This window comes from Pristiophorus japonicus, chromosome 5 (assembly GCF_044704955.1).
Source record: "Pristiophorus japonicus isolate sPriJap1 chromosome 5, sPriJap1.hap1, whole genome shotgun sequence".
Classification (NCBI taxonomy): Eukaryota; Metazoa; Chordata; class Chondrichthyes; family Pristiophoridae; genus Pristiophorus; species Pristiophorus japonicus.
This window is the reverse complement of record NC_091981.1, coordinates 302,423,719-302,443,144: the sequence shown is the minus strand read 5'-3', so window position 1 is coordinate 302,443,144 and position 19,426 is coordinate 302,423,719. Positions and strand designations below refer to the sequence as shown.

The following is a 19,426-nucleotide window of genomic DNA, read 5'->3' as shown; positions in this document are numbered from 1 at the left end:
AGATGGGGCACACTGCAGCCACGGTGCGCCGGTAGTGGAGGGAGTGAATGTTGAAGGTGGATTGGGGGCCAGTCAAGTGGCCTGCTTTGTCCTGGATGGTGTCAAGTTTCTTGAATGTTGGAGCTGCTCTCATCCAGGCAAGTGGAGAGGATTCCATCTCACTCCTGACTTGTGCCTTGTAAATGGTGGAAAGACTTTGGGGGGTCAGGAGGTGAGGCACTCGCCGCAGAATACCCAACCTCTGACCTGCTCGTGGCCCCAGTATTTATGTGGCTGGTTCAGTTAATTTTCTGGTCAACGGTGACCCCCAGGATGTTGATGGTGGGGGATTCGGCGATGGTAATGCCGTTGAATGTAAGGGTGGGGGTTACAGTCTCACTCGTTTCCGGCACTTGTGTGGCATGAATGTTACTTGCCACTTATCAGCCCAAGCCTGAATGTCGCCCAGGTCTTGCTGCATGCAGGCACGGATTGCTTCATTAACTGAGGAGTTGTGAATGGAACTGAACACTGTGCAATCAGCGAACATCCCCACTTCTGACCTTATGATGGAGGGAAGGTCATTGATGAAGCAGCTGAAGATGGTTGGGCCTGGGACACTGCCCTGAGGAACTCCTGCAGCGATGTGCTGGGGCTGATGATTGATCTCCAACCACCACAACCAACAAGGCGACATACATGTTTTTACACAGAGAGTGGTTAGGATCTGGAATGCACGGCCTGAAAGGGAGGTGGAGGCAGATTCAATCATGGCTTTCAAAAGGGATTTGGATAAGATAAAAAATAGCAGGGCTACAGGGAAAGGGCGGGGGATGGGACTAACTGAGCTGCCCCTGCAGAGAGCCGGCACGGGCTCGATGGGCTGACTGGCATTCCTCCGTGCTGTAACCATTCTATGATTCTCTGATCTTCCTTTGTGCTGGGTCTGACTCCAGCCACTGGAGAGTTTCCCCCTGATTCCCATTGACTCCAGTTTTACTGCGGCTCCTTGACAAGTATTGTCTCCCTTTTGATTATATTTTGCTCGCTGAATGAAGTCTCTCTGTTGGCTGTGTTGCCTTTGATGAGTGCTCTGTGTGTGGGAAGGGATTCACTCGGTCACCCAACCTGCTGACACACCAGTGAGTTCACACTGGGGAGAGACCCTTCACCTGCTCTGTGTGTGGGAAGGGATTCACTCAGTCACCCAACCTGCTGACACACCAGCGAGTTCACAGGTGACTGCAGGGGTTGGACTCTGCTGTTATTGCTGCTGTTATTCACATCCCGACTGAATCGTGTTCATTCTGTTAGCTGCCATTTGTTTCTGCTGATGTTAATAATCCTTCAACTAGACTGAAGTTTAATATTTTGATATCTCAAATAACAGTGTGTCGATATTTGATGTCTCCAAGATATGAGGAGACTAATTGATGTCCTTTTACTGACTGCTCCATTTTGGATCGGGGCGGAGGAGCGGTGAGAGATCGGGGCCCAGGAGCGTCATGATCGGGGCCCAGGAGAGGTGATAGATTGGAGCCAAGGAGTGGCGAGGGTTCAGGGCGGAGGAGCGGTGAGAGATCGGGGCGGAGGAACAGTGAGAGATCGGGGCCCAGGAGCATTATGATCAGTGCCGAGGAGCCGAGTAGAGGCGCGTGTTCAGGGCCCCGAAGAGGCTAGGGCCCAGGGGCAGCACGTGCCCAGCCCACACTGTGCTATGTGTGTGCACTCGGTCCGTGCAGCAGAGCTGGTCTCCAGTCATCTTGGTTAACCCTTGCCACTGGACCAAGACCTAGCTCTGTCAAGCCCGTGTGGTGGCTGGTGTACAACGGCCACCCCATGTTAAAAAAAATCCACGCACAGGCACCTTCCACCCTTCAACATGTAGTTCGGGTCCTGGAATGTCAGGTCCCTCACAAACTCCTGTGAGCTCATCCCTTTTTGGTGTGTAAGTGGGTCTTCCTCAATACGAGGGACTGCCTAATGCTATGATGAGAACAGTCTCTCTGACTCTATTCCTCTTGTTGACTCGAGTCTCTCTGGTGAAGGTACTGACCTTGTTGAATGCAATGCAGCTTTGAATGCATGGTCCTTTTTGAGTATAGACTCGCTTGTTGCTGTATGACCCTTTGTGTGTGTGTAGATTCCCTGTTGATCCATTGCCCTTGTTGAATGCGGTCCCCCCCTCTGGTTGTGTTTCACTTGGTGATGTAGTAGTCTACCTGTTGATGATCATGGTCAGTGTGGGCTGACAGCACATGGCAGTGCCCAGTGTGGGCTAACATTACATGGCAGTGCCCAGTGTGTGCTAACATTACATGGCAGTGCCCAGTGTGGGCTAACATTACATGGCAGTGCCCAGTGTGGACTAACAGTAAATGGCAGTGCCCAGCGTGGGCTAACAGTACATGGCAGTGCCCAGTGTGGTCTAACAGTAAATGGCAGTGCCCAGTGTGGGCCAAAGTACATGGCAGTGCCCAGTGTGGGCTAACAGTACATGGCAGTGCCCAGTGTGAGCTAATAGCACATGGCAGTGCCCAGGTTACTGAATGAAACATGGGCAGTTACAGCTTGACTCACTGGAGACCAATCAGCTCCCAAGTAGACTGAGCTCTCCCACCTGACCATGCTCACTGAGACACATTGCAGAATTCCCCTGCTGACTACAATCCATTTCAATCTCATTCATTCCTTCCACAGGTTGGGGAGATGCCTTTGATACAGTTCTTGGATCTGATCACTAATGAAATACAATGTTGATTTGGTCCAGCTCCAACTGTCAATGCCTGATCTGTAGAGAGGATAATGAGAATAAGTTCCACTGTGGGGAGTGGCCCTGACTCAGGCGTTCCCTGGAACTGACACTCTGAATGCAATCTCTCAATCCAATCGTTAATTTGCATCAGCAGTTAAAACAGAGCGACTGTTTTACCGATAGTGACTGAATGAGATGTTTGTGCCAACACTGAAAGGCAGGCAGAAATTAGCCAGAGAAATAATGAGGCATTCAGCAGATTTGGAAGGATTATGATGTAAGGGAAACATGGAAAAATTGATTACAAATATCAGAAATGTGAACAAGGGTTTGCGTGTAACCGGGAGAGAGCGAGGGGTTAGAGTGTGTGTTAAATGGGACAGGGTGTGATCGGGGGAGGGGTTAGAGTGTGTGTTAAATGGGACAGGGTGTGATCGGGGGAGGGGTTCGAGTGTGTGTTAAATGGGACAAGGTGTGATCGGGGGAGGGGTGAGAGTGTGTGTTAAATGGGACAGGGTGTGATCGGGGGAGGGGTGAGAGTGTGTGTTAAATGGGACAGGGTGTGATTCCTTGCCGTGTCGGAGCACTGAGTAGAACGCTTATTTTGTGAGTCATTGTACCCCTGCCCTGAGCGGGTGGATGTAAATTCAGCTTCTGCCGACCTTGATCTGGGTCACTTTGTGTGAGGCCATCAGCAGTCACTGGTAAAACAACCGTTGTCCATCCACAGATCTAACAAAAGGGACGTTGAGCCCAATCCCATTGTATTGGGCTAGTTGATGTTTGAGAGGTTTTACTGGTGAAGGCCCCTGTTTCAGCACCGTGTCCAGGCCACTCAACAGATAGCCTTTCCCATGCTCATTCTCTCTGAGCCCCTGAAGGCAGCTCTCAATACCACGCACCGATTGTAACTCCCACTGTTCCACACGGCCTGGGATTTACATATTCTCTGCTTCCAAACCTTTTAATGGTCCAACAATTAGTGCTTTACTCCCCAGTATAGGCAGAATGCCAGGCAGCACGGCAGGCTGTGCTCAACAGGTTACAGCAACATTGATATGAGACAGCCTTTGTAAAGGTTCCTACAACAAAGCTTACTTCATACTTCTCCAGTCAAATCAAACATTGTATTGGAGGCTTTCAACTTATTCCAAAGCATTTGTTCAGCTGTAACATTACGGTACAGCACCATCATCATCATAGGCAGTCCCTCGGAATTAAGGAAGACTTGCTTCCACTCTAAAAATGAGTCCTTCGGTGGTTGAACAGCCAAATACAAGAGCCACAATCCCTGTCACAGGTGGCACAGATAGTCGTTGAGGGAAGGGAAGGTGGGACAGGTTTGCCGCACGCTCCTTCCGCTGCCTGCGCTTGGTTTCTCATGCTCTCGGCGATGAGACTCGAGGTGCTCAGCGCCCTCCCGGATGAACTTCCTCCACTTAGGGCGGTCTTGGGCCAGGGACTCCCAGGTGTTGGTGGGGATGTTGCACTTTATCAGGGAGGATTTGAGGGTGTGCTTGTAACGTTTCCTCTGCCCACCTTTGGCTCGTTTGCCGTGAAGGAGTTATGAGTAGAGCGCTTGCTTTGGGAATCTCGTGTCTGGCTTCGAACGAAGGATATACTCGCATTGGAGGCTGTTCAGAGAAGGTTCACTCGGTTGATTCCGGAAATGAGGGGGTTGACTTATGAGGATAGGTTGAGCAGGTTGGGCCTATACACATTGGAGTTCGGAAGAATGAGAGGTGATCTTATGGAAACATATAAGATAATGAAGGGGCTCGACAAGGTGGATGTAGAGAGCATCTTATTAAGAATAAGGTGCTGCCCATTTAGAAGTGAGCTGAGGAGGAATTTCTTCTCTCAGAGGGTTGTAAATCTGTGGAATTCTGTGCCCCAGAGACCTGAGGAGGCTGGGTCTCTGAATATATTCAAGGCTGAGACAGATACAGTTTTGGAGTCTACTGGAATCAAGCGAGATGGGGATCGGGGGGAAAGTGGAGTTGAGGTCGATGATCAGCCATGATCTTATTGCATGGCGGAGCAGGCTCGAGGGACCATATAGCCCAATCCTGCTCCTATTTCGTATGTTCTTATTCTCAGTACTGACCCTCCGACAGTGCGGCGCTCCCTCAGTACTGACCCTCCGACAGTGCAGCACTCCCTCAGTACTGCCCCTCCGACAGTGCAGCGCTTCCTCAGTACTGACCCTCCGACAGTGCAGCACTCCCTCAGTACTGCCCCTCTGACAGTGCGGCGCTCCCTCAGTACTGACCCTCCGACAGTGCAGCGCTTCCTCAGTACTGACCCTCCGACAGTGCAGCACTCCCTCAGTACTGCCCCTCTGACAGTGCGGCGCTCCCTCAGTACTGACCCTCCGACAGTGCAGCGCTTCCTCAGTACTGACCCTCCGACAGTGCAGCACTCCCTCAGTACTGCCCCTCCGACAGTGCAGCACTCCCTCAGTACTGCCCCTCCAACAGTGAAGCACTCCCTCAGTACTGCACCTCCGACAGAGCAGCACTCCCTCAGTACTGCCCCTTCAACAGTGCAGCACTCCCTCAGTACTGCCCCTCTGACAGTGCGGCGCTCCCTCAGTACTGACCCTCTGACAGTGCAACACTCCCTCAGTACTGCCCCTCTGACAGTGCGGCACTCCCTCAGTACTGCCCCTCTGACAGTGCAGCACTCCCTCAGTACTGCCCCTCTGACAGTGCAACACTCCCTCAGTACTGCCCCTCTGACAGTGCGGCACTCCCTCAGTACTGCCCCTCTGACAGTGCAGCACTCCCTCAGTACTGCCCCTCTGACAGTGCAACACTCCCTCAGTACTGCCCCTCTGACAGTGCAACACTCCCTCAGTACTGCCCCTCTGACAGTGCGGCGCTTCCTCAGTACTGCCCCTCTGACAGTGCAGCACTCTTTCAGTACTGATCGGGGAGACTAGCATGAGGGGGCATATTCTTAGAATATGGGGCTGCCCATTTAAAACTGAGATGAGGAGGAATTTCTCAGAGGGTTGTAAATCTGTGGAATTCGCTGCCTCAGAGAACTGTGGAAGCTGGGACATTGAATAAATTTAAGACAGAGATAGACAGTTTCTTAACCGATAAGGGAAGTAGACCTGAGTCCATGATCAGATCAGCCATGATCGTATTAAATGGCGGAGCAGGCTCGAGGGGCCGTATGACCTACTCCTGCTCCTATTTCTTATGTTCTTATATTCTTATGTACTGCCCCTACAACAGTGCCTCTCCCTCAGTACTGTCTCTTGACAGTGCAGCACTCCCTCAGTACTGTCCCTCCGACAGTGCAGCACTCCCTCAGTACTGCCCCTCCAACAGTGCAGCGCTCCCTCAGTACTGCCCCTCTGACAGTACAGCACTCCCTCAGTACCGCCCCTCCGACACTGCAACACTCCCTCAGTTCTGCCCCTCTGACAGTACAGCACTCCCTCAGTACCGCCCCTCCGACACTGCAACACTCCCTCAGTACTGCCCCTCTGACACTGCAGCACTCCCTCAGTACTGCGTTGGCATGTCAGCCTGTATTTTTGTGCTCCAGTCTCGGGAGTGGGACCACAACCTTCTGACTCAGAGGCGAGAATGCTACCCACTGAGCCACAGCTGACACTTCACAGCTAATCACATTACATAGTCTCTCAGCTACTCCTCTCTCGGGCCCAATGCTCAAAGTTGAAAGCCATGGCCTCAATTTCTCCAGTATTCACTTTAAATCATCATCATCATAGGCAGTCCCTCGGAATCAAGGAAGACTTGCATTCACTCTTAACATGAGTCCTTAGGTGGCTGTACAGTCCAATACGAGAACCACAGTCCCTGTCACAGGTGGGACAGACAGTCATTGAGGGAAGGGATGGGTGGGACTGGTTTGGACGAACATGGAAACATAGAAACATAGAAAATAGGTGCAGGAGTAGGCCATTCGGCCCTTCGAGCCTGCACCGCCATTCAATAAAATCATGGCTGATCATACGCCTTTCCTGCTTTCTCTCCATACCCCTTGATCCCTTTAGCCGTAAGGGCCATATCTAACTCCCTCTTGAATATATCCAATGAACTGGCATCAACAACTCTCTGCGGTAGAGAATTCCACAGGTTAACAACTCTGAGTGAAGAAGTTTCTCCTCATCTCAGTCCGAAATGGCTTACCCCTTATCCTTAGACTGTGTCCCCTGGTTCTGGACTTCCCCAACATCGGGAACATTATTCCTGCATCTAACCTGTCCAGTCCCATTAGAATTTTATGTTTCTGAGAGATCCCCTCTCATCCTTCTAAACTCCAGTGAATACAGGCCCAGTTGATCCAGTCTCTCCTCATATGTCAGTCCTGCCACCCCGGGAATCAGCCTGGTTAACCTTCGCTGCACTCCCTCAATAGCAAGAACGTCCTTCCTCAGATTAGGAGACCAAAATTGAACACAATGTTCCAGGTGAGGCCTCACCAAGGCCCTGTACAACTGTAGTAAGACCTCCCTGCTGCTATGCTCAAATCCTCTAGCTGTGAAGGCCAACATACCATTTGCCTTCTTCACCACCTGCTGCACCTGCATGCCAACTTTCAATCACTGATGAACCATGACACCCAGGTCTCGTTGCACCTACTCTTTTCCTAATCTGCCGCCATTCAGATAATATTCTGCCTTCGTGTTTTTGCCCCCAAAATGGATAACCTCACATTTATCCACATTTTACTGCATCTGCCATGTATTTGCCCACTCACCTAACCTGTCCAAGTCACCCTGCAGCCTCTTAGCATCCTCCTCACAGCTCACACAGCCACCCAGCTTAGTGTCATCTGCAAACTTGGAGATATTACACTCAATTCCTTCATCCAAATCATTAATGTATGTTGTAAATAGCTGGGGTCCCAGCACTGTGCCCTGCGGCACCCCACTAGTAACTGCCTGCCATTCTGAAAAGGACCCGTTTATCCCGACTCTCTGCTTCCTGTCTGCCAACCAGTTCCCTATCAACGTCAATACATTACCCGCAATAACATGCGCTCTAATTTTGCACAACAATCTCTTGTGCGGGACCTTGTCAAAAGCCTTTTGAAAGTCCAAATACACCACATCCACTGGTTCTCCCTTGTCCACTCTACTAGTTACATCCTCAGAAAATTCGAGAAGATTTGTCAAGCATGATTTCCCTTTCATAAATCAATGCTGACTTGGACCGATCCTGTCACTGCTTTCCAAATGCGCTGCTATTTCATCCTTAATAATTGATTTCAACATTTTCCCCACAACCGATGTCAGGCTAACCGGTCTATAATTACCCGTTTTATCTCTCCCTCCTTTTTTAAAAACTGGTGTTACATTAGCTACCCTCCAGTCCATAGGAACTGATCCAGAGTCAATAGACTGTAGGAAAATGATCACCAATGCATCCACTATTTCTAGGGCCACTTCCTTAAGTACTCTGGGATGCAGACTATCAGGCCCCGGGAATTTATCGGCCTTCAATCCCATCAATTTCCCCAACACAATTTTCCGCCTAATAAGGATTTCCTTCAGATCCTCCTTCTCACTAGACCCTCGGTCCCCGAGTACTTTTGGAAGGTTATTTGTGTCTTCCTTCGTGAAGACAGAACCAAAATATTTGTTCAACTGTTCTGCCATTTCTTTGTTCCCCATTATAAATGTAACGCCTCTGTTTAAAAAAGGGGGCAGACAAAAGGCAGTTAACTATAGGCCGGTTAGTTTCACGTCTGTAGTGGGGAAAATGCTTGAAGCTATCATTAAGGAAGAATTAGTGGGACATCTAGATAGGAATAGTGCAATCAAGCAGACGCAGCATCGATTCATGAAGTGGAAATCATGTTTAACTAATTTACTGGAATTCCTTGAGGATATAACGAGCATGGTGGATAGAGGTGTACCGATGGATGTGGTGTATTTAGATTTCCAAAAGGCATTCGATAAGGTGCCACACAAAAGATTACTGCAGAAGATAAATGTAAGCGGAGTCAGAGGAAATGTATTTGCATGGATAGAAAATTGGCTGGCTAACAGAAAGCAGAGAGTCGGGATAAATGGGTCCTTTTCGGGTTAGAAATCGGTGGTTAGTGGTGTGCCACAGGGATCGGTGCTGGGACCACAACTGTTTACAATATATGTAGATGACCTGGAAGAGGGGACAGAGTGTAGTGTAACAAAATTTGCAGATGACACAAAGATTAGTGGGAAAGCTGGTTGTGTAGAGGATACAGAGAGGCTGCAAAGAGATTTAGATAGGTTAAGCGAATGGACTAAGGTTTGGCAGATGGAATACAATGTCGGAAAATGTGAGGGCATCCACCTTGGGGGAAAAAAACAGTAAAAGGGAATATTATTTGAATGGGGAGAAATTACAACATGCTGCGGTGCAGAGGGACCTGGGGGTACTTGTGCATGAATCCCAAAAAGTTAGTTTGCAGGTGCAGCAGGTAATCAGGAAGGCAAATGGAATGTTGGCCTTCATTGCGAGAGGGATGGAGTACAAAAGCAGGGAGGTCCTGCTGCAACTGTATAAGGTATTGGTGAGGCCACACCTGGAGTACTGCGTGCAGTTTTGGTCACCTTACTTAAGGAAGGGTATACTAGCTTTGGAGGGGGTACAGAGACGATTCACTAGGCTGATTCCGGAGATGAGGGGGTTACCTTATGATGATAGATTGAGTAGACTGGGTCTTTACTCGTTGGAGTTCAGAAGGATGAGGGTGATCTTATAGAAACATTTAAAATCATGAAAGGGATAGACAAGATAGAGACAGAGAGGTTGTTTCCACTGGTCGGGGAGACTAGAACTAGGGGACACCGCCTCAAAATACGGGGGAGCCAATTTAAAACCCAGTTGAGAAGGAATTTCTTCTCCCAGAGGGTTGTGAATCTGTGGAATTCTCTGCCCAAGGAAGCAGTTGAGGCTAGCTCATTGAATATATTCAAATCACAGGAAGATAGATTTTTACCCAATAAGGGAATTAAGGGTTACGGGGAGCGGGCGGGTAAGTGGAGCTGAGTCCATGGCCAGATCAGCCATGATCTTGTTGAATGGCGGAGCAGGCTCGAGGGGCTAGATGGCCTACTCCTGTTCCTAATTCTTATGTTCTTATGTTCTTATGTGACCTGTCCTTTATTCCTTAGCACTCAAGTGATGAAAGTTGGTGGAGCTTCCCCTTTTATACCTGAAGTTCCAGGTTAGGAGTGTCTCCCACAAGTTCACCACCTAATGGTCATTGTTCGCAAGGTTTACAACTTAGCTCAGATTATACATGGGTTACAATGCTGGTTGAATTCATGACATCACCTCCCCCTCCAAAGTCTTATTGGGATCACAGGTTGAGTCTCTCTGGTGGTTTACGCTCCCTTGTAGAGCGCCTGAGTTGGGGCTCCGGTTGTTGGGCGCTGGCCTGAGTGTCTGCTGTTTGCGGTGCCTCAGGCCTATCCAGACTGCCCACAGTGACTGGGCTCTCCTCCCTTTGGTTCCGGTGTTCGGTCACCTGTGGTGGAGTAAACTCTATGTCGTGTTCTTCCTCTGCTTCTTCTATGGGGTTGCTGAACCTCCTTTTAGTTTGATCCACGTGTTTGCGGCAGATTTGTCCATTGGTAAGTTTAACTACCAGGATCCTATTTCCCTCTTTGGCAATTACAGTGCCTGCGAGCCATTTGGGTCCTGCAGCGTAGTTGAGGACAAAAACAGGGTCATTTTCATCAATACATCGCTCCCTCGCATTCCTATCATGGTAGTCACATTGTGACTCACGCCTGCTCTCGACAATTTCTTTCATGGTGGGGTGTATAAGGGATAATTGGGTTTTGAGCATCCTTTTCATTAGCAGCTCTGCGGGTGGAACCCCTGTGAGCGAGTGTGGTTGGGATCTGTAGGCCAACAGGTAGCATGATAAGCGGCTTTGTAGGGAACACCCTTGGATTCTGAGCATCCCCTGTTTGATTATCTGCACTGCTCATTCTGCCTGGCCGTTTGAGGCCGGCTTGAACGGTGCCGTTCTGACATGGTTAATTCCATTGCCTGCCATGAAGTCCTGGAATTCAGTGCTTGTGAATCACGGGCCATTGTCGCTGACCAAGATGTCCGGTAGACCATGGGCGGCGAACATTGCCCATAGACTTTCAACCGTGGCAGAGGATGTGCTTGAATTTAAAATGTCACACTCGATCCATTTGGAGTAGGCGTCTACTACAACCAAAAACATTTTTCCCATGAAAGGACCTGCGGAGTCCACATGGATGCGTGGCCAAGGCTTGGCGGGCCATGGCCAGGGGCTAACGGGGGCTTCCCTGGGTGCGTTGCCCAGCTGGGCTCACGTGTTGCACCTGCGAACACAAAGTTCCAGATCTGCGTCTATCCCTGGCCACCAAACGTGTGACCTGGCAATTGGCTTCATCGTGACAATGCCTGGGTGCTCATTGTGGAGTTCTCTGATGAACATCTCTCTGCCCATCTGGGGCGTGACTATGCGCTTTCTCCACAATAGGCAATCGGCCTGAATCGAGAGTTCATCCCTGCGTCCGTGAAATTGTTTAAATTCCTCAGGACATGCCCTGTACATGGCTGCCCAGTCCCCTCTCAGCACACATTTCTTGACTAGAGACAATAACGGGTCTCTATTTGTCCAGACTTTAATCTGACGGGCTGTCACGGGTGAGCCTTCGCTTCCGAAAGCTTCAACAGCCATGACCGTCTCAGTAGCATGCTCGGTAGCCCCCTCAGTGGTGGCTAGTGGGAGCCTGCTGAGTGCATCGGTGCAGTTTTCGGTGCCTGGTCTGTTCCAAATTGTGTAGTCATAGGCGGCTAATGTGAGTGCCTACCTCTGTATGCGGGCCGATGCATTTGCATTAATGGCCTTGTTGTTGGCCAAAAGGGACATTAGGGTTTATGATGTGTCTCCAGCTCAAATTTCCTGCCAAACAGGTACTGGTGCATTTTCTTTACCGCATATACACATGCGATAGCCTCCTTTTCTACCATCCCGTAGCCCCTTTCTGCCTGGGACAGACTTCTGGAGGCATAAGCTACTGGCTGTAACTGACCCTTGGCATTAACATGCTGCAACACACACCCAACACCATAGGACGACGCATCGCACGTTAACACAAGTTTCTTACATAGGTCATATAGCGTTAACAGATTGTTGGAACATAACAAATTGCGTGCTCTATTTAAAGCCCTTTCCTGGCTGTCCCCTCAGACCCATTCGTGACCTTTGCGTAGGAGCATGTGTAGCGGTTCTAGCAGCGTGCTAAATTTGGGAAGAAAGTTACAAAAATAGTTCAGGAGCCCCAGGAACGAACGCAGCTCCATCGTGTTACGGGGTCTGGGTGCTCTCTGGATCACTTCCGTCTTGGACGCAGTAGGGCTGGTCCCGTCTGCTGCTACCCTCATCCCCAGGAATTCTACCTCTGGAGCTAGGAAGACGCACTTCGCCTTTTTCAGTCACAGCCCTACCCGGTCCAGTCTGCGTAGCACCTCCTCCAGGTTGTGGAGGTGTTCTTCAGTATCGTAACACGTGAAGAGGATGTCGTCCTGAAAAACCACCGTCCCTGGAATCGACTTGAGGAGTCTTTCCATATTTCGTTGGAAGATCGCGGCGGCCGAGCGAATCCCGAACGGACATCTGTTGTACTCAAACAACCCCTTGTGTGTCGTAATGTTGGTCAGCTTCTTCGACTCACTCGCCAGCTACTGGGTCATGTAAGCTGAGGTCAGGTCCAATTTTGAAAAAAGTTTGCCACCGGATAGCGTCGCAAAGAGGTCCTCCGCTCTCGGTAGCGGGTACTGGTCTTGGAGTGACACCCGATTGATGGTGGCCTTGTAATCACCACATATCCTGACCGACCCATCCGCCTTGAGCACCGGCACAATCGGGCTCGCCCAGTCACTGAATTCGACTGGCGAGATGATGCCTTCCCTCAGCAGGCAGGCGGTCCAATTCGCCTTCTTTCTTTTCCCGCATCACGTATGGCACCGCTCTGGCCTTGTGGTGTACTGGCCTGGCGTCCGGGTTTATGTGAATCAATACCTTGGCCCCCATGAAAGTGCCAATGCCGGTTTGAAATAATGAGTCAAATTTGTCCAGGATCTGTGAGCATGATACTCGCTCCACAGAGGAAATTGCATTGACATCGCTCCATTTCCAGTTCATGACAGCAAGCCAACTCCTCCCCAGTAGTGCGGGACCATACCCGGGACAAGCCAGAGTGGCAACCTGTTCTCCGAATCTTTGTGGGTCATGACTACCGTGGTGCTGCCTAGCACCGGAATGATCTCCTTTGTGTAAGTCCGTAGCTGTGCGTCAATCGGCGATAATTTTGGCCTCCTGGCCTTGGACGCCCACAACCTTTCGAACTGTTTGGTACCCATCAGGGTCTGGCTGGCCCCCGTGTCTAGCTCCATTGATACTGGGATGGCATTGAGGAGCACTTTCATCATTATCAGTGTCGTCCTGGTGTATGAACTGTATATGTGCTCCACATGATCTCGCTGAACTTCAGCTTCCAGCGATTTCCCCCAGTGTCCATTTCTGCAATTTCTGCAGGTATTTTGCTCATCTCTGCAAACTCCAGCTGAGTGTGTGCCTCCACGCATGAGCTGTTGTTGGAAACAAAAGGTCCCTTGCCAGTTGATCGTCCCTGACTGCCCCTGTGACTGTCCTTGAGTGCGCCATTAACAGGTGTTGATGGCCCCATTACTGGCCGCATTGTCCCTTGCAATGGCGTGAATCACCGTTCAGCTTGCCACTGTCTCTGTCGAACTCCCCCTCTGGGTTCGACTACATGTGGGGCATGCCCGATTGCCCTTGTCTGCCTGGAGAACTGCGTGCTGCTTTAACAATGTTGAATCTCTGTCCCAACTCTCGTCTGTTCTGCTAGTGGACATGCTTGCATGGTTTAAATGCCAGTTTCTCGTCCCCATTGATAAGTCCTTACTATACAGTATAAAAGCACAAGAGGCCCATGCTTGAGAGAAGGTCAATCTGTGACCTGTCCTTTTTTCCTTAGCACTCAAGTGATGAAAGTGGATGGAGCGTCCCCTTTTATACCTGAAGGTCCAGGTCAGGAGTGTCACCCACAAGTTCACCACCTAGTGGTCATTGTTCTCACAGTGTACAACTTAGCTCATATTATAAATGGGTTACAATGCTGGTTGAATACATGACAGTATCAATCACCAGTCTATTCTAGCCAATTCACGTCTCATACCATCGAAGTTACCTTTCCTTAACTTCAGGACCCTAGTCTCTGAATTAACTGTGTCACTCTCCATCTTAATAAAGAATTCTGCCATATTATGGTCACTCTTCCCCAAGGGGCCTCGCACAAGATTGTTAATTAGTCCTTTCTCATTACAGCTCACCCAGTCTAGATGGCCAGCCCTCTAGTTGGTTCCTCAACATATTGGTCTAGAAAACCATCCCTAATACACTCCAGGAAATCCTCCTCCACTGTATTGCTACCAGGTTGGTTCGCCCAATCTATATGTAGATTAAAGTCACCCATGATAACTGCTGTACCTTTATTGCATGCATCCCTAATTTCTTGTTTGATGCTGTCCCCAACCTCCCTACTACTGTTTGGTGGTGTGTACACAAGTCCCACTAGCGTTTTCTGCCCTTTGGTATTCCATAGCTCCACCCATACCGATTCATCATCCAAGCTAACGTCCTTCCTTACTATTGCGTTAATTTCCTCTTTAACCAGCAATGTTACGCCACCTCCTTTTCCTTTCTGTCTATCCTTCCTGAATGTTAAATACCCCTGGATGTTGAGTTCCCAGCCTGTCTATCCTTCCTGAATGTTAAATACCCCTGGATGTTGAGTTCCCAGCCTTAGTCACCCTGGAGCCCCGTCTCTTTGATGCCAATTATATCATATTCATTAATTGCTGCCTGTGCAATTAATTTGTCCACCTTATTACAAATATATAGAAATATAGAAACATAGAAAATAGGTGCAGGAGTAGGCCATTTGGCCCTTCTAACCTGCACCGCCATTCAATGAGTTCATGGCTGAACATGCAACTTCAGTACCCCATTCCTGCTTTCTCGCCATACCCCATGATCCCCCTAGTAGTAAGGACTTCATCCAACTCCTTTTTGAATATATTTAGTGAATTGGCCTCAACAACTTTCTGTGGTAGAGAATTCCACAGGTTCACCACTCTCTGGGTGAAGAAGTTTCTCTTCATCTCGGTCCTAAATGGCTTACCCCTTATCCTTAGACTGTGAATATGCCTCATATTGAGGCACAGAGCCTTCAGGCTTGTCTTTTTAACACACTTTGCCCTTTAGAATTTTGCTGTAATGTGGCCCTTTTTTATTTTTGCCTTGGGTTTCTTTGCTCTTTCTGCTGCCTGCGCTTGATTTCTGGTTGCACTCGATGACGAGACTTTAAATAAGAGATTTAAGACGATACTTGGAAGTGTAGTAAACAGCAAAGGAGATAGTATAATATTTCAGGTGGATATATACAGGCTAGTGAAATAAATGGTCAAGTGGCAGGGGAAATTCAATGCAGGAAAGTGTGAGGTGATACATTTTGGTTGGAAGAATGAGGAGAGACAAAGCATATTACATGGTACAATGTTAAATGGATTGCCAGATGTTAGATCTGAGGATGTTTTGGCAAATAGAACCCTGGGCTTTATAAATAGAGGCATAGAGTACAAAAGCTTGGAAGTCATGCTAAACCTTTATAAAACAATAACCAGCGGACTGGAAAACCACAAATGTAACGCACCAATTTAAGAAAGGACGGAGACAGAAAGCAGGAAGTGACAGACCAATTAGCCTGACATCTGTCATTGGGAAAACGCTGGAGTCCATTATTAAGGAAGCTGTCACGGGACATTTAGAAAACGATAATGCAGTCAAGCAGCGACAGCATGGTTTTATGAAAGGGAAATCATGTTTGACAATTTGCTGGAGTTCTTTGAGCAGAGTGGATAAAGAGTCACCTGTAGATGTCATGTATTTGGATTTCCAGAAGGTGCCACATAAAAGGTTACTGCACAAGATAAAGGTTCACGGGTTGGGGGTAATATATTAGCGTGGATAGAGGATTAGCTAACTAACGGAAAACAGAGAGTCGGGATAAATGGGTCATTTTCTGTTTGGCAAACAGTGACTAGTGGGGTGCCATAGGCATCCGTGCTGGGGCCTCAACTATTTACAATTTATATTAATGAATTGAATGAAGGGACCGAATGTAAAGCAGCCAAATTTGGTGATGATACAAAGATAGGTGGGAAAACAAGTTGTGAGGAGGACACAAATAATCTGCAAAGGGATATAGACAGGCTAAGTGAGTGGCAAAAATTTGGCAGATGGAGTATAATGTGGTAAAATGTGAGGTTATTCACTTTGGTAGGAAAAATTTAAATTTTTTTATTATTTAAATTGGGAACGATTACAAAATGCTGCAGTACAGATGCACCTGGGGGTCCTTGTGCATGAAACACAAAAGGTTAGTACGCAGGTACAGCAAGTAATCAGGAAGATAAATGGAATGTTGGCCTTTATTGCAAAGGGGATAGAGTATAAAAGCAGAGAAGTCCTGCTGCAACTGTACTGCGTAGTTTTGTTCTCCTTATTTAAAAAAGGATATACTTGCTTTTGAGGCAGTTCAGAGAAGGTTCAGAAGGTTGATTCCTGAGATGAGAGGGTTCTTTTATGAGGATAGGTTGAGCAGTTTGGGCCTTTACTCATTGGAGTTTAGATGAATGAGAGGTGATCTTATTGAAACATATAAGATTCTGAGGAGGCTTGACAGGGTTGATGCAGAGAGGATGTTTCCCCTCGCGGGGGAATCTAGAACTAGGGGGCATAGTTTCAGAATAAGGGATCGCCCATTTAAAACAGAAATGAGGAGGAATTTCTTCTCTGAGGGTTGTGAATCTGTGGAATTCTCTACCCCAGAGAGCTGTGGAAGCTGGATCCCTGAATATGGTTATGGTGGAGATAGACAGATTTTTGAATCTTAAGGGAGCCAAGGTTTATGGGGAGTGGGCAGGGAAGTGGAGCGGGCAGGGAAGTGGAGCTGAGGCCAACAAGCTTGCCACTCCTTCATAGAGATCTCCTTTCTCACCTCCGCCCCACCCTCTCTCAGCCCCACTGGGTCAATCCCAGTAATCTGAATGTCTAATCATTGAATCCTGTATAACAACAGTGACATGAACTTATTGATTGGCGGAGCAGGCTCGAGAGGCCAAATGGCCTACTCCTGCTTCTATTTATTATATTGTTATCTTCTTATAAGGAGAGGGTACAGATTTAATGTGATTGGCAAATGAACCAGAGGCGACACGAGGAAAACCTTTTTTACTCAGCGAGTGGTTAGGATTGGGCGGTGGATGCAGATGCAATAGTAGCGTTCAAAAAAACAAGTTGGATAAATACTTGGAGAAAAGTTGCCGAATTATGGGGAAAGAGTGGGGGGAGTGGGGCTGACTGGGTTGCTCTTCGACAGGACAGGTGCAGACTCGATGGGCCAAATGGTGTCCTTCTGTGCTGTACTATTAACGGAAATAAAGACTTTCATGATCTCTGAACATCTCAAAGTCTTTACAGCCAATAAGGTACTTTTGAAGGTGGTTACTGTTGTTATACAGGATTCTATGATTAGACATTCAGATTACTGGGAGTGACCCAGTGGGGCTGAGAGAGGGTGAGGTGGAGGCGAGAAGAGAGGTCTCTATGAAGCTGTGGCAAGCTTGTTGGGCCTAATGATCTGTTCTAACTCTCAGATCCCACCTCATAATATACTTGAAAAGGACAAAAAATGCAGTGGAGAGTTTATGGGGGGTGGGGTGGGAGAGCAGGTTGGGGGTGGGAAGACAGGGGGGGGGGTGGGAGGACTGGGTGGTGTGAGGGGGGGGGTCGGGGGTGGGAGGGGTGAGGAGGACGGGGGTGGGAGTCAGGGTGAGAGGGTGAGGGAGGTGGGATGGGAGAGCTGGGGAGTGAGGAGGACGGGGGGGGGGGGGACAAATCTGAGGGTGGGTGCCTTGGGGTCCCACAGGAGGGTTGTGAGAAGCAATGGGCAGATATTAGGACTGTGACACACTCTTGGGAGCAGTGGGGATGGGCTGACTGTTGGGCCCAGAATCCCAGCAAGAATATGTTGTGCACAATGTGAAGGATTCATTCCCACACGAACTTAACGCTTGTCCTGTGATTTTGTTTTCCAGATTGATCCAAACTGAAACCGCCGCTTGTTGGGGAATATCCACTTAGTGCTTCCAGCTTCTGATCCTGGGCACAGCTCTGGACAAACCTGCTTTCAGCAATGATTTTACACAACGAGGCTCCCTTTAAGGGTTTGTGCAACACATCCGCGAACAAACAGTACATGGACTATCAGTAAAACATCATTGGTGGAGAAATCACGGACACGGGGGCAGTGGTCAGTGAAAGGGAACCAGTGAGTGGGGAAAGTGTCTGTACAACACTGTGCCCAGGACATCGGGTACAGACTGATGGCATAGTCCCAGGCCCATCCCACTGACTGCCCCACTCCTTTCATCCAATTCCTGCTCCAATGTAACATCTGCTGTTCCGAGCCGAGCCAGGATTAATCCTGGAGTCCGTGCAGTTTATCCCCATCACTGCCTGTCTGATAGGGCCCCTGTACTGACTCTCCATTCACTGTCTGCATTGGAGAGTTGCTGTTCTGTGAGGCTGTGTGTGTGACCTGTAACTTTTCTGCCATTTCTGCCTGAATAAAGCAATAAAATAGCTGACTGCCGATCCTTGTTGCTGTGTCTGTTCTTTACACTAACACTCACTGGACTCAAAACCTGATTCCCTTATTTTCTGCTCCAATCTCACTCCTCTTTAAATAATTTAAAATCTGCAAACCACATAACTAAACTCGCGACTCTGATCAGGGTGGATAGCGAAACTCATCTCTGGCTCAGACCCCAACTGCCCCATGCCCTCACCAACAAGATCAGGGATTACTTGGCCATTGAGATCATCTGTTCAGCGGCCTCTGCCCAATCTCCCTTCCCTTTGCCAAACTTAGGTCGGAGGTGGGGGTGGGGGGGCATTGAGGGTCTGGGGAGGGGTGCAATGAGGGTCCGGGGGAGGGAGAGGGGTGCAGTGAGGGGCTGGGGGGTTGAGAGAGGGTCTTCAGTTCCCACACAAGTAAACACTTGTCTCCAAGGAGACTCTCCCACCCCTGCCTTAGACTTATCTACATGTTGCCTCATATCCAGTGACATATCAGCTTCCACATATGCTCTTCCTCTCCTCCAACCCACCACTGGCTGCATTGTCTTGGCTCCTGCCATGAACTCTATCCCATTACCACCTTTCCATCTCTCTCCCTGGTCACTGTCGCAGGCCGAAGCAGAAATGTTGCCCCCTCATGTTGTGCTAGTTGTCCAAATATTGAAGCAAGCTGAACATTGCGCGAGTCCTACTGTTCCAGTGCAGGCCACTTCCCACTAATACGGAGCTGCAATATTATCCAGTTTAAGGAGCGAGCTAAAGAACACTGTTTTAGCATCAATTCATCAAGTATCCTCTGAACCAATCATTTCCCATCCCAGAGACCACAATTGGAAAGTACTCCTTACCGAACCTGGCTAGGACAGGAACAGGCACGACACCCAGAGTATACATGATGCATTGCACATCCATGGAAAGCACCTGCACCCTTGGGCTCACAGCACC

General features: G+C 48.9%; 1 long non-coding RNA gene across 2 annotated transcripts in view; it reads left to right on the top strand.

Moving 5' to 3' along the window:
- Positions 1-18,487, top strand: part of LOC139264043 (uncharacterized) — a 42,428-nt gene extending 23,941 nt beyond the window's left edge. Inside the window, exons 3-4 of one of the 2 annotated variants that reach the window (XR_011593288.1) lie at positions 14,105-14,212; positions 17,938-18,487. This is a non-coding gene — a long non-coding RNA (uncharacterized lncRNA). The remainder of the gene's footprint in view (positions 1-14,104; positions 14,213-17,937) is intronic. The other variant, XR_011593287.1, reaches the window with a different exon arrangement.
- Positions 18,488-19,426: the final 939 nt, after the last annotated feature.